The following is a 16,316-nucleotide window of genomic DNA, read 5'->3' on the forward strand; positions in this document are numbered from 1 at the left end:
TATATTGACCTATTTTCCCCTCGACTTTCTGTGATCCACTACATCTCACCTTTCTGTGCAGACAAGCCATTTGAAATACCCTTAACTTATTTCACAGCCAATAAGGCTTTGAAATAATGTGTAATTTTTAGAGAAATCTTCTTATATAATTAGGCAGAAAATCTGACCTGCCATAGTTTTCAAAACAGCATAATTTCACTCTTCTCAATGATTAATCTGTTGTATTACACAACCTTTGTGTATTTAGCTTTATCAATGACATGTCCTTTAAAAATGTTTTAGAGATCCTACCAGTCTTTGAAAACATCCTCGTGCCTTGTTTCAGTTCCAGTTTATGTATAATTTCTGCCTTGCACCCGATTATTCCTACATCTGATGGATGGCCTTGGGAATCTAATTCTGGTATTGATTGTTTTGGCTGATTGTCTCCCCTTGTAGCTGCTTTCTTCATTATTGTGTAAATTTAGATCATGACCTCATGTTTAGCTAAACAGCTGACCTTGTAAGAGGCTTAGGTGTGAACGCTCATAAGTTTCAGAAGAAAGACGGCAAAGATTTATTTGTTTCCCTCCAATGAGTGGACCTCAAGGACCCCGTTTTCTACAAGTGTTGGTCCAATACTCCCTGTAGAGGCAGGGGACTCAGACAGGGCTGCTTTGCGGCCCCCGATCTGGGGCAGGGGCAGTGGGCGGCCTGTGGCCCGGGCAGGAGCCTCTCCGCGTGTGTCCCAGTGACCCATCTGCCTGTGAGCCTCGGTCACCTGGCAGGAAGCTACGATGCCCAGACCTATGCTTAGCTGTGCAGCGAGGTGTACTGCGCGGACAGGTTCCACACACACTTCAAGTAAGAGGGCGGCCTGAGTGGAAAGGTGAGAGTTTGGGCAGCTGTGCAGACAAAGAAAGCGCCCTTTGGCCTGGGCCTAAATGCTTGTGACACTCCACTGGGCCTGCCGGGCTCTGAGGGCCCTGCCCTGGGCCCCCTGCTCCCCTGCCCTTTGTTCAGTCACAGCAGAGATGGCCACACCCACTCCCTCAGTGAGGGCAGTGTTCCAACCTCCCTCAGCCCCGCCCCCTCTCCGCAGGTTACCATGGACTACAGAGGCTGCATTCTGAGGCCAGGGCGTTCCGAGAATGCCAAGGGCAGACATGATGACCTTAAATGATTTCCTCTTGTGTCAGTTTTGGTAAACTTTAGGAGCTAGGAAATGGTCCACTTGACAGAAATGTTCAAATTTACTGGCATTTCATATATTCTCTGCTCTAACATTGTCCTGACTCTTTCTGTATATTCTTTACTTATGTTTTTGTTTTCCTTAATCAAAGTGTGTCTTTTAAATCTTTTCAAAGAAGATTCTTTGGACTTACTAAATCACCTGAATTTTATACGTTTTCTGTTGTATTAAGTTCTGCTCCTATCTTTATTTAACTTTTTTCTATGTTCTCAGGGTTTATTGTTTTCATCTTCTGATGTCAATTAAAACACTTGGTTATTCATTTTAATAAATCTTTTTACTTATAAAGATTTGAACTTTTGAAGATTCCAGCTTACTTGTACGTTTCAAAGGGTCAGGTCCTCTCCACTGTTGCCGGCCTAAGGCTTAGTTCACCATATAGCAATGTATATATTGACCTATTTTCCCCTCGACTTTCTGTGATCCACTACATCTCACCTTTCTTTGCAGACAAGCCATTTGAAATACCCTTAACTTATTTCACAGCCAATAAGGCTTTGAAATAATGTTTATTTTTTAGAGAAATCTTCTTATATAATTAGGCAGAAAATCTGACCTGCCATAGTTTTCAAAACAGCATAATTTCACTCTTCTCAATGATTAATCTGTTGTATTACACAACCTTTGTGTATTTAGCTTTATCAATGACATGTCCTTTAAAAATGTTTTAGAGATCCTACCAGTCTTTGAAAACATCCTCGTGCCTTGTTTCAGTTCCAGTTTTATGTATATTTTCTGCCTTGCACCCGATTATTCCTACATCTGATGGATGGCCTTGGGAATCTAATTCTGGTATTGATTGTTTTGGCTGATTGTCTCCCCTTGTAGCTGCTTTCTTCATTATTGTGTAAATTTAGATCATGAGCTCATGTTTAGCTAAACAGCTGACCTTGTAAGAGGGTTAGGTGTGAACGCTCATAAGTTTCAGAAGAAAGACGGCAAAGATTTATTTGTGTCCCTCCAATGAGTGGCCCTCAAGGACCCCGTGTTCTACAAGTGTTGGTCCAATACACCCTCGAGAGGCAGGGGACTCCGACAGGGCTGCTTTGCGGCCCCCGAACTGGGGCAGGGGCAGTGGGCGGCCTGTGGCCCGGGCAGGAGCCTCTCCGCGTGTGTCCCAGGGACCCATCTGCCTGTGAGCCTCGGTCACCTGGCAGGAAGCTACGATGCCCAGACCTATGCTTAGCTGTGCAGCGAGGTGTACTGCGCGGACAGGTTCCACACACACTTCAAGTAAGAGGGCGGCCTGAGTGGAAAGGTGAGAGTTTGGGCAGCTGTGCAGACAAAGAAAGCGCCCTTTGGCCTGGGCCTAAATGCTTGTGACACTCCACTGGGCCTGCCGGGCTCTGAGGGCCCTGCCCTGGGCCCCCTGCTCCCCTGCCCTTTGTTCAGTCACAGCAGAGATGGCCACACCCACTCCCTCAGTGAGGGCAGTGTTCCAACCTCCCTCAGCCCCGCCCCCTCTCCGCAGGTTACCATGGACTACAGAGGCTGCATTCTGAGGCCAGGGCGTTCCGAGAATGCCAAGGGCAGACATGATGACCTTAAATGATTTCCTCTTGTGTCAGTTTTGGTAAACTTTAGGAGCTAGGAAATGGTCCACTTGACAGAAATGTTCAAATTTACTGGCATTTCATATATTCTCTGCTCTAACATTGTCCTGACTCTTTCTGTATATTCTTTACTTATGTTTTTGTTTTCCTTAATCAAAGTGTGTCTTTCAAATCTTTTCAAAGAAGATTCTTTGGACTTACTAAATCACCTGAATTTTATACGTTTTCTGTTGTATTAAGTTCTGCTCCTATCTTTATTTAACTTTTTTCTATGTTCTCAGGGTTTATTGTTTTCATCTTCAGATGTCAATTAAAACACTTGGTTATTCATTTTAATAAATCTTTTTACTTATAAAGATTTGAACTTTTGAAGATTCCAGCTTAGTTGTACGTTTCTAAGGGTCAGGTCCTCTCCACTGTTGCCGGCCTAAGGCTTAGTTCACCATATAGCAATGTATATATTGACCTATTTTCCCCTCGACTTTCTGTGATCCACTACATCTCACCTTTCTGTGCAGACCAGCCATTTGAAATACCCTTAACTTATTTCACAGCCAATAAGGCTTTGAAATAATGTGTATTTTTTAGAGAAATCTTCTTATATAATTAGGCAGAAAATCTGAACTGCCATAGTTTTCAAAACAGCATAATTTCACTCTTCTCAATGATTAATCTGTTGTATTACACAACCTTTGTGTATTTAGCTTTATCAATGACATGTCCTTTAAAAATGTTTTAGAGATCCTACCAGTCTTTGAAAACATCCTCGTGCCTTGTTTCAGTTCCAGTTTATGTATATTTTCTGCCTTGCACCCGATTATTCCTACATCTGATGGATGGCCTTGGGAATCTAATTCTGGTATTGATTGTTTTGGCTGATTGTCTCCCCTTGTAGCTGCTTTCTTCATTATTGTGTAAATTTAGATCATGAGCTCATGTTTAGCTAAACAGCTGACCTTGTAAGAGGCTTAGGTGTGAACGCTCGTAAGTTTCAGAAGAAAGACGGCAAAGATTTATATGTTTCCCTCCAATGAGTGGCCCTCAAGTACCCCGTTTTCTACAAGTGTTGGTCCAATACTCCCTCTAGAGGCAGGGGACTCAGACAGGGCTGCTTTGAGGCCCCCGATCTGGGGCAATGGCGGTTGGCGGCCTGTGGCCCGGGCAGGAGCCACTCCGCGTGTGTCCCAGGGACCCATCTGCCTGTGAGCCTCGGTCACCTGGCAGGAAGCTACGATGCCCAGACCTATCCTTAGCTGTGCAGCGAGGTGTACTGCGCAGACAGGTTCCACACACACTTCAAGTAAGAGGGCGGCCTGAGTGGAAAGGTGAGAGTTTGGGCAGCTGTGCAGACAAAGAAAGCGCCCTTAGGCCTGGGCCTAAATGCTTGTGACACTCCACTGGGCCTGCCGGGCTCTGAGGGCCCTGCCCTGGGCCCCCTGCTCCCCTGCCCTTTGTTCAGTCACAGCAGAGATGGCCACACCCACTCCCACAGTGAGGGCAGTGTTCCAACCTCCCTCTGCCCCGCCCCCTCTCCGCAGGTTATCATGGACTACAGAGGCTGCATTCTGAGGCCAGGGCGTTCCGAGAATGCCAAGGGCAGACATGATGACCTTAAATGATTTCCTCTTGTGTCAGTTTTGGTAAACTTTAGGAGCTAGGAAATGGTCCACTTGACAGAAATGTTCAAATTTACTGGCATTTCATATATTCTCTGCTCTAACATTGTCCTGACTCTTTCTGTATATTATTTACTTATGTTTTTGTTTTCCTTAATCAAAGTGTGTCTTTTAAATCTTTTCAAAGAAGATTCTTTGGACTTACTAAATCACCTCAATTTTATACGTTTTCTGTTGTATTAAGTTCTGCTCCTATCTTTATTTAACTTTTTTCTATGTTCTCAGGGTTTATTGTTTTCATCTTCTGATGTCAATTAAAACACTTGGTTATTCATTTTAATAAATCTTTTTACTTATAAAGATTTGAACTTTTGAAGATTCCAGCTTACTTGTACGTTTCTAAGGGTCAGGTTCTCTCCACTGTTGCCGGCCTAAGGCTTAGTTCACCATATAGCAATGTATATATTGACCTATTTTCCCCTCGACTTTCTGTGATCCACTACATCTCACCTTTCTGTGCAGACAAGCCATTTGAAATACCCTTAACTTATTTCACAGCCAATAAGGCTTTGAAATAATGTGTATTTTTTAGAGAAATCTTCTTATATAATTAGGCAGAAAATCTGACCTGCCATAGTTTTCAAAACAGCATAATTTCACTCTTCTCAATGATTAATCTGTTGTATTACACAACCTTTGTGTATTTAGCTTTATCAATGACATGTCCTTTAAAAATGTTTTAGAGATCCTACCAGTCTTTGAAAACATCCTCGTGCCTTGTTTCAGTTCCAGTTTATGTATATTTTCTGCCTTGCACCCGATTATTCCTACATCTGATGGATGGCCTTGGGAATCTAATTCTGGTATTGATTGTTTTGGCTGATTATCTCCCCTTGTAGCTGCTTTCTTCATTACTGTGTAAATTTAGATCATGAGCTCATGTTTAGCTAAACAGCTGACCTTGTAAGAGGCTTAGGTGTGAACGCTCGTAAGTTTCAGAAGAAAGACGGCAAAGATTTATTTGTGTCCCTCCAATGAGTGGCCCTCAAGGACCCCGTTTTGTACAAGTGTTGGTCCAATACTCCCTCTAGAGGCAGGGGACTCAGACAGGGCTGCTTTGCGGCCCCCGATCTGGGGCAATGGCTGTTGGCGGCCTGTGGCCCGGGCAGGAGCCTCTCCGCGTGTGTCCCAGGGACCCATCTGCCTGTGAGCATCGATCACCTGGCAGGAAGCTACGATGCCCAGACCTATGCTTAGCTGTGCAGCGTGGTGTACTGCGCGGACAGGTTCCACACACACTTCAAGTAAGAGGGCGGCCTGAGTGGAAAGGTGAGAGTTTGGGCAGCTGTGCAGACAAAGAAAGCGCCCTTTGGCCTGGGCCTAAATGCTTGTGACACTCCACTGGGCCTGCCGGGCTCTGAGGGCCCTGCCCTGGGCCCCCTGCTCCCCTGCCCTTTGTTCAGTCACAGCAGAGATGGCCACACCCACTCCCTCAGTGAGGGCAGTGTTCCAACCTCCCTCAGCCCCGCCCCCTCTCCGCAGGTTACCATGGACTACAGAGGCTGCATTCTGAGGCCAGGGCGTTCCGAGAATGCCAAGGGCAGACATGATGACCTTAAATGATTTCCTCTTGTGTCAGTTTTGGTAAACTTTAGGAGCTAGGAAATGGTCCACTTGACAGAAATGTTCAAATTTACTGGCATTTCATATATTCTCTGCTCTAACATTGTCCTGACTCTTTCTGTATATTCTTTACTTATGTTTTTGTTTTCCTTAATCAAAGTGTGTCTTTTAAATCTTTTCAAAGAAGATTCTTTGGACTTACTAAATCACCTGAATTTTATACGTTTTCTGTTGTATTAAGTTCTGCTCATATCTTTATTTAACTTTTTTCTATGTTCTCAGGGTTTATTCTTTTCATCTTCTGATGTCAATTAAAACACTTGGTTATTCATTTTAATAAATCTTTTTACTTATAAAAATTTGAACTTTTGAAGATTCCAGCTTACTTGTACGTTTCTAAGGGTCAGGTCCTCTCCACTGTTGCCGGCCTAAGGCTTAGTTCACCATATAGCAATGTATATATTGACCTATTTTCCCCTCGACTTTCTGTGATCCACTACATCTCACCTTTCTGTGCAGACAAGCCCTTTGAAATACCCTTAACTTATTTCACAGCCAATAAGGCTTTGAAATAATGTTTATTTTTTAGAGAAATCTTCTTATATAATTAGGCAGAAAATCTGACCTGCCATAGTTTTCAAAACAGCATAATTTCACTCTTCTCAATGATTAATCTGTTGTATTACACAACCTTTGTGTATTTAGCTTTATCAATGACATGATCTTTAAAAATGTTTTAGAGATCCTACCAGTCTTTGAAAACATCCTCGTGCCTTGTTTCAGTTCCAGTTTTATGAATATTTTCTGCCTTGCACCCGATTATTCCTACATCTGATGGATGGCCTTGGGAATCTAATTCTGGTATTGATTGTTTTGGCTGATTCTCTCCCCTTATAGCTGCTTTCTTCATTATTGTGTAAATTTAGATCATGAGCTCATGTTTAGCTAAACAGCTGACCTTGTAAGAGGCTTAGGTGTGAACGCTCGTAAGTTTCAGCAGAAAGTCGGCAAAGATTTATTTGTGTCCCTCCAATGAGTGGCCCTCAAGGACCCCGTTTTCTACAAGTGTTGGTCCAATACTCCCTCTAGAGGCAGGGGACTCCGACAGGGCTGCTTTGCGGCCCCCGAACTGGGGCAGGGGCAGTGGGCGGCCTGTGGCCCGGGCAGGAGCCTCTCCGCGTGTGTCCCAGGGACCCATCTGCCTGTGAGCCTCGGTCACCTGGCAGGAAGCTACGATGCCCAGACCTATGCTTAGCTGTGCAGCGAGGTGTACTGCGCGGACAGGTTCCACACACACTTCAAGTAAGAGGGCGGCCTGAGTGGAAAGGTGAGAGTTTGGGCAGCTGTGCAGACAAAGAAAGCGCCCTTTGGCCTGGGCCTAAATGCTTGTGACACTCCACTGGGCCTGCCGGGCTCTGAGGGCCCTGCCCTGGGCCCCCTGCTCCCCTGCCCTTTGTTCAGTCACAGCAGAGATGGCCACACCCACTCCCTCAGTGAGGGCCGTGTTCCAATTCCCTCAGCCCCGCCCCCTCTCCACAGGTTACCATGGACTACAGAGGCTGCATTCTGAGGCCAGGGCGTTCCGAGAATGCCAAGGGCAGACATGATGACCTTAAATGATTTCCTCTTGTGTCAGTTTTGGTAAACTTTAGGAGCTAGGAAATGGTCCACTTGACAGAAATGTTCAAATTTACTGGCATTTCATATATTCTCTGCTCTAACATTGTCCTGACTCTTTCTGTATATTCTTTACTTATGTTTTTGTTTTCCTTAATCAAAGTGTGTCTTTTAAATCTTTTCAAAGAAGATTTTTTGGACTTACTAAATCACCTGAATTTTATACGTTTTCTGTTGTATTAAGTTCTGCTCCTATCTTTATTTAACTTTTTTCTATGTTCTCAGGGTTTATTGTTTTCATCTTCTGATGTCAATTAAAACACTTGGTTATTCATTTTAATAAATCTTTTTACTTATAAAGATTTGAACTTTTGAAGATTCCAGCTTACTTGTACGTTTCTAAGGGTCAGGTCCTCTCCACTGTTGCCGGCCTAAGGCTTAGTTCACCATATAGCAATGTATATATTGACCTATTTTCCCCTCGACTTTCTGTGATCCACTACATCTCACCTTTCTTTGCAGACAAGCCATTTGGAATACCCTTAACTTATTTCACAGCCAATAAGGCTTTGAAATAATGTGTATTTTTTAGAGAAATCTTCTTATATAATTAGGCAGAAAATCTGACCTGCCATAGTTTTCAAAACAGCATAATTTCACTCTTCTCAATGATTAATCTGTTGTGTTACACAACCTTTGTGTATTTAGCTTTATCAATGACATGATCTTTAAAAATGTTTTAGACATCCTACCAGTCTTTGAAACATCCTCGTGCCTTGTTTCAGTTCCTGTTTTATGAATATTTTCTGCCTTGCACCCGATTATTCCTACATCTGATGGATGGCCTTGGGAATCTAATTCTGGTATTGATTGTTTTGGCTGATTGTCTCCCCTTATAGCTGCTTTCTTCATTATTGTGTAAATTTAGATCATGAGCTCATGTTTAGCTAAACAGCTGACCTTGTAAGAGGCTTAGGTGTGAACGCTCGTAAGTTTCAGCAGAAAGTCGGCAAAGATTTATTTGTGTCCCTCCAATGAGTGGCCCTCAAGGACCCCGTTTTCTACAAGTGTTGGTCCAATACTCCCTCTAGAGGCAGGGGACTCCGACAGGGCTGCTTCGCGGCCCCCGATCTGGGGCAGGGGCAGTGGGCGGCGTGTGGCCCGGGCAGGAGCCTCTCCGCGTGTGTCCCAGGGACCCATCTGCCTGTGAGCCTCGGTCACCTGGCAGGAAGCTACGATGCCCAGACCTATGCTTAGCTGTGCAGCGAGGTGTACTGCGCGGACAGCTTCCACACACACTTCAAGTTACAGGGCGGCCTGAGTGGAAAGGTGAGAGTTTGGGCAGCTGTGCAGACAAAGAAAGCGCCCTTTGGCCTGGGCCTAAATGCTTTTGACACTCCACTGGGCCTGCCGGGCTCTGAGGGTCCTGCCCTGGGCCCCCTGCTTCCCTGCCCTTTGTTCAGTCACAGCAGAGATGGCCACACCCACTCCCTCAGTGAGGGCAGTGTTCCAACCTCCCTCTGCACCGCCCCCTCTCCGCAGGTTACCATGGACTACAGAGGCTGCATTCTGAGGCCAGGGCGTTCCGAGAATGCCAAGGGCAGACATGATGACCTTAAATGATTTCCTCTTGTGTCAGTTTTGGTAAACTTTAGGAGCTAGGAAATGGTCCACTTGACAGAAATGTTCAAATTTACTGGCATTTCATATATTCTCTGCTCTAACATTGTCCTGACTCTTTCTGTATATTCTTTACTTATGTTTTTGTTTTCCTTAATCAAAGTGTGTCTTTTAAATCTTTTCAAAGAAGATTCTTTGGACTTACTAAATCACCTGAATTTTATACGTTTTCTGTTGTATTAAGTTCTGCTCATATCTTTATTTAAATTTTTTCTATGTTCTCAGGGTGTATTCTTTTCATCTTCTGATGTCAATTAAAACACATGGTTATTCATTTCAATAAATCTTTTTACTTATAAAAATTTGAACTTTTGAAGATTCCAGCTTTCTTGTACGTTTCAAAGGGTCAGGTCCTCTCCACTGTTGCCGGCCTAAGGCTTAGTTCACCATATAGCAATGTATATATTGACCTATTTTCCCCTCGACTTTCTGTGATCCACTACATCTCACCTTTCTTTGCAGACAAGCCATTTGAAACACCCTTAACTTATTTCACAGCCAATAAGTATTTGAAATAATGTTTATTTTTTAGAGAAATCTTCTTATATAATTAGGCAGAAAATCTGACCTGCCATAGTTTTCAAAACAGCATAATTTCACTCTTCTCAATGATTAATCTGTTGTATTACACAACCTTTGTGTATTTAGCTTTATCAATGACATGATCTTTAAAAATGTTTTAGAGATCCTACCAGTCTTTGAAAACATCCTCGTGCCTTGTTTCAGTTCCAGTTTTATGTATATTTTCTGCCTTGCACCCGATTATTCCTACATCTGATGGATGGCCTTGGGAATCTAATTCTGGTATTGATTGTTTTGGCTGATTGCCTCCCCTTATAGCTGCTTTCTTCATTATTGTGTAAATTTAGATCATGAGCTCATGTTTAGCTAAACAGCTGACCTTGTAAGAGGCTTAGGTGTGAACGCTCGTAAGTTTCAGCAGAAAGTCGGCAAAGATTTATTTGTGTCCCTCCAATGAGTGGCCCTCAAGGACCCCGTTTTCTACAAGTGTTGGTCCAATACTCCCTCTAGAGGCAGGGGACTCCGACAGGACTGCTTTGCGGCCCCCAATCTGGGGCAGGGGCAGTGGGCGGCGTGTGGTCTGGGCAGGAGCCTCTCCGCGTGTGTCCCAGGGACCCATCTGCCTGTGAGCCTCGGTCACCTGGCAGGAAGCTACGATGCCCAGACCTATGCTTAGCTGTGCAGCGAGGTGTACTGCGCGGACAGGTTCCACACACACTTCAAGTAAGAGGGCGGCCTGAGTGGAAAGGTGAGAGTTTGGGCAGCTGTGCAGACAAAGAAAGCGCCCTTTGGCCTGGGCCTAAATGCTTGTGACACTCCACTGGGCCTGCCGGGCTCTGAGGGCCCTGCCCTGGGCCCCCTGCTCCCCTGCCCTTTGTTCAGTCACAGCAGAGATGGCCACACCCACTCCCTCAGTGAGGGCAGTGTTCCAACCTCCCTCAGCCCCGCCCCCTCTCCGCAGGTTACCATGGACTACAGAGGCTGCATTCTGAGGCCAGGGCGTTCCGAGAATGCCAAGGGCAGACATGATGACCTTAAATGATTTCCTCTTGTGTCAGTGTTGGTAAACTTTAGGAGCTAGGAAATGGTCCACTTGACAGAAATGTTCAAATTTACTGGCATTTCATATATTCTCTGCTCTAACATTGTCCTGACTCTTTCTGTATATTCTTTACTTATGTTTTGGTTTTCCTTAATCAAAGTGTGTCTTTTAAATCTTTTCAAAGAAGATTCTTTGGACTTACTAAATCACCGGAATTTTATACGTTTTCTGTTGTATTAAGTTCTGCTCCTATCTTTATTTATCTTTGTTCTATGTTCTCAGGGTTTATTGTTTTCATCTTCTGATGTCAATTAAAACACTTGGTTATTCATTTTAATAAATCTTTTTACTTATAAAGATTTGAACTTTTGAAGATTCCAGCTTACTTGTACGTTTCTAAGGGTCAGGTTCTCTCCACTGTTGCCGGCCTAAGGCTTAGTTCACCATATAGCAATGTATATATTGACCTATTTTCCCCTCGACTTTCTGTGATCCACTACATCTCACCTTTCTGTGCAGACAAGCCATTTGAAATACCCTTAACTTATTTCACAGCCAATAAGGCTTTGAAATAATGTGTAATTTTTAGAGAAATCTTCTTATATAATTAGGCAGAAAATCTGACCTGCCATAGTTTTCAAAACAGCATAATTTCACTCTTCTCAATGATTAATCTGTTGTATTACACAACCTTTGTGTATTTAGCTTTATCAATGACATGTCCTTTAAAAATGTTTTAGAGATCCTACCAGTCTTTGAAAACATCCTCGTGCCTTGTTTCAGTTCCAGTTTATGTATAATTTCTGCCTTGCACCCGATTATTCCTACATCTGATGGATGGCCTTGGGAATCTAATTCTGGTATTGATTGTTTTGGCTGATTGTCTCCCCTTGTAGCTGCTTTCTTCATTATTGTGTAAATTTAGATCATGACCTCATGTTTAGCTAAACAGCTGACCTTGTAAGAGGCTTAGGTGTGAACGCTCGTAAGTTTCAGCAGAAAGTCGGCAAAGATTTATTTGTGTCCCTCCAATGAGTGGCCCTCAAGGACCCCGTTTTCTACAAGTGTTGGTCCAATACTCCCTCTAGAGGCAGGGGACTCCGACAGGGCTGCTTCGCGGCCCCCGATCTGGGGCAGGGGCAGTGGGCGGCGTGTGGCCCGGGCAGGAGCCTCTCCGCGTGTGTCCCAGGGACCCATCTGCCTGTGAGCCTCGGTCACCTGGCAGGAAGCTACGATGCCCAGACCTATGCTTAGCTGTGCAGCGAGGTGTACTGCGCGGACAGCTTCCACACACACTTCAAGTTACAGGGCGGCCTGAGTGGAAAGGTGAGAGTTTGGGCAGCTGTGCAGACAAAGAAAGCGCCCTTTGGCCTGGGCCTAAATGCTTGTGACACTCCACTGGGCCTGCCGGGCTCTGAGGGTCCTGCCCTGGGCCCCCTGCTTCCCTGCCCTTTGTTCAGTCACAGCAGAGATGGCCACACCCACTCCCTCAGTGAGGGCAGTGTTCCAACCTCCCTCTGCACCGCCCCCTCTCCGCAGGTTACCATGGACTACAGAGGCTGCATTCTGAGGCCAGGGCGTTCCGAGAATGCCAAGGGCAGACATGATGACCTTAAATGATTTCCTCTTGTGTCAGTTTTGGTAAACTTTAGGAGCTAGGAAATGGTCCACTTGACAGAAATGTTCAAATTTACTGGCATTTCATATATTCTCTGCTCTAACATTGTCCTGACTCTTTCTGTATATTATTTACTTATGTTTTTGTTTTCCTTAATCAAAGTGTGTCTTTTAAATCTTTTCAAAGAAGATTCTTTGGACTTACTAAATCACCTGAATTTTATACGTTTTCTGTTGTATTAAGTTCTGCTCATATCTTTATTTAAATTTTTTCTATGTTCTCAGGGTGTATTCTTTTCATCTTCTGATGTCAATTAAAACACATGGTTATTCATTTCAATAAATCTTTTTACTTATAAAAATTTGAACTTTTGAAGATTCCAGCTTACTTGTACGTTTCAAAGGGTCAGGTCCTCTCCACTGTTGCCGGCCTAAGGCTTAGTTCACCATATAGCAATGTATATATTGACCTATTTTCCCCTCGACTTTCTGTGATCCACTACATCTCACCTTTCTTTGCAGACAAACCATTTGAAATAACCTTAACTTATTTCACAGCCAATAAGTATTTGAAATAATGTTTATTTTTTAGAGAAATCTTCTTATATAATTAGGCAGAAAATCTGACCTGCCATAGTTTTCAAAACAGCATAATTTCACTCTTCTCAATGATTAATCTGTTGTATTACACAACCTTTGTGTATTTAGCTTTATCAATGACATGATCTTTAAAAATGTTTTAGAGATCCTACCAGTCTTTGAAAACATCCTCGTGCCTTGTTTCAGTTCCAGTTTTATGTATATTTTCTGCCTTGCACCCGATTATTCCTACATCTGATGGATGGCCTTGGGAATCTAATTCTGGTATTGATTGTTTTGGCTGATTGCCTCCCCTTATAGCTGCTTTCTTCATTATTGTGTAAATTTAGATCATGAGCTCATGTTTAGCTAAACAGCTGACCTTGTAAGAGGCTTAGGTGTGAACGCTCGTAAGTTTCAGCAGAAAGTCGGCAAAGATTTATTTGTGTCCCTCCAATGAGTGGCCCTCAAGGACCCCGTTTTCTACAAGTGTTGGTCCAATACTCCCTCTAGAGGCAGGGGACTCCGACAGGACTGCTTTGCGGCCCCCAATCTGGGGCAGGGGCAGTGGGCGGCGTGTGGTCTGGGCAGGAGCCTCTCCGCGTGTGTCCCAGGGACCCATCTGCCTGTGAGCCTCGGTCACCTGGCAGGAAGCTACGATGCCCAGACCTATGCTTAGCTGTGCAGCGAGGTGTACTGCGCGGACAGGTTCCACACACACTTCAAGTAAGAGGGCGGCCTGAGTGGAAAGGTGAGAGTTTGGGCAGCTGTGCAGACAAAGAAAGCGCCCTTTGGCCTGGGCCTAAATGCTTGTGACACTCCACTGGGCCTGCCGGGCTCTGAGGGCCCTGCCCTGGGCCCCCTGCTCCCCTGCCCTTTGTTCAGTCACAGCAGAGATGGCCACACCCACTCCCTCAGTGAGGGCAGTGTTCCAACCTCCCTCAGCCCCGCCCCCTCTCCGCAGGTTACCATGGACTACAGAGGCTGCATTCTGGGGCCAGGGCGTTCCGAGAATGCCAAGGGCAGACATGATGACCTTAAATGATTTCCTCTTGTGTCAGTTTTGGTAAACTTTAGGAGCTAGGAAATGGTCCACTTGACAGAAATGTTCAAATTTACTGGCATTTCATATATTCTCTGCTCTAACATTGTCCTGACTCTTTCTGTATATTCTTTACTTATGTTTTTGTTTTCCTTAATCAAAGTGTGTCTTTTAAATCTTTTCAAAGAAGATTCTTTGGACTTACTAAATCACCTGAATTTTATACGTTTTCTGTTGTATTAAGTTCTGCTCCTATCTTTATTTAACTTTTTTCTATGTTCTCAGGGTTTATTGTTTTCATCTTCTGATGTCAATTAAAACACTTGGTTATTCATTTTAATAAATCTTTTTACTTATAAAGATTTGAACTTTTGAAGATTCCAGCTTACTTGTACGTTTCAAAGGGTCAGGTCCTCTCCACTGTTGCCGGCCTAAGGCTTAGTTCACCATATAGCAATGTATATATTGACCTATTTTCCCCTCGACTTTCTGTGATCCACTACATCTCACCTTTCTTTGCAGACAAGCCATTTGAAATACCCTTAACTTATTTCACAGCCAATAAGGCTTTGAAATAATGTTTATTTTTTAGAGAAATCTTCTTATATAATTAGGCAGAAAATCTGACCTGCCATAGTTTTCAAAACAGCATAATTTCACTCTTCTCAATGATTAATCTGTTGTATTACACAACCTTTGTGTATTTAGCTTTATCAATGACATGTCCTTTAAAAATGTTTTAGAGATCCTACCAGTCTTTGAAAACATCCTCGTGCCTTGTTTCAGTTCCAGTTTTATGTATATTTTCTGCCTTGCACCCGATTATTCCTACATCTGATGGATGGCCTTGGGAATCTAATTCTGGTATTGATTGTTTTGGCTGATTGTCTCCCCTTGTAGCTGCTTTCTTCATTATTGTGTAAATTTAGATCATGAGCTCATGTTTAGCTAAACAGCTGACCTTGTAAGAGGCTTAGGTGTGAACGCTCATAAGTTTCAGAAGAAAGACGGCAAAGATTTATTTGTGTCCCTCCAATGAGTGGCCCTCAAGGACCCCGTGTTCTACAAGTGTTGGTCCAATACACCCTCGAGAGGCAGGGGACTCCGACAGGGCTGCTTTGCGGCCCCCGAACTGGGGCAGGGGCAGTGGGCGGCCTGTGGCCCGGGCAGGAGCCTCTCCGCGTGTGTCCCAGGGACCCATCTGCCTGTGAGCCTCGGTCACCTGGCAGGAAGCTACGATGCCCAGACCTATGCTTAGCTGTGCAGCGAGGTGTACTGCGCGGACAGGTTCCACACACACTTCAAGTAAGAGGGCGGCCTGAGTGGAAAGGTGAGAGTTTGGGCAGCTGTGCAGACAAAGAAAGCGCCCTTTGGCCTGGGCCTAAATGCTTGTGACACTCCACTGGGCCTGCCGGGCTCTGAGGGCCCTGCCCTGGGCCCCCTGCTCCCCTGCCCTTTGTTCAGTCACAGCAGAGATGGCCACACCCACTCCCTCAGTGAGGGCAGTGTTCCAACCTCCCTCAGCCCCGCCCCCTCTCCGCAGGTTACCATGGACTACAGAGGCTGCATTCTGAGGCCAGGGCGTTCCGAGAATGCCAAGGGCAGACATGATGACCTTAAATGATTTCCTCTTGTGTCAGTGTTGGTAAACTTTAGGAGCTAGGAAATGGTCCACTTGACAGAAATGTTCAAATTTACTGGCATTTCATATATTCTCTGCTCTAACATTGTCCTGACTCTTTCTGTATATTCTTTACTTATGTTTTGGTTTTCCTTAATCAAAGTGTGTCTTTTAAATCTTTTCAAAGAAGATTCTTTGGACTTACTAAATCACCGGAATTTTATACGTTTTCTGTTGTATTAAGTTCTGCTCCTATCTTTATTTATCTTTGTTCTATGTTCTCAGGGTTTATTGTTTTCATCTTCTGATGTCAATTAAAACACTTGGTTATTCATTTTAATAAATCTTTTTACTTATAAAGATTTGAACTTTTGAAGATTCCAGCTTACTTGTACGTTTCTAAGGGTCAGGTTCTCTCCACTGTTGCCGGCCTAAGGCTTAGTTCACCATATAGCAATGTATATATTGACCTATTTTCCCCTCGACTTTCTGTGATCCACTACATCTCACCTTTCTGTGCAGACAAGCCATTTGAAATACCCTTAACTTATTTCACAGCCAATAAGGCTTTGA

Source organism: Mesoplodon mirus (assembly GCF_964341445.2).
Source record: "Mesoplodon mirus genome assembly, chromosome: 1".
Lineage (NCBI taxonomy): Eukaryota > Metazoa > Chordata > Mammalia > Artiodactyla > Ziphiidae > Mesoplodon > Mesoplodon mirus.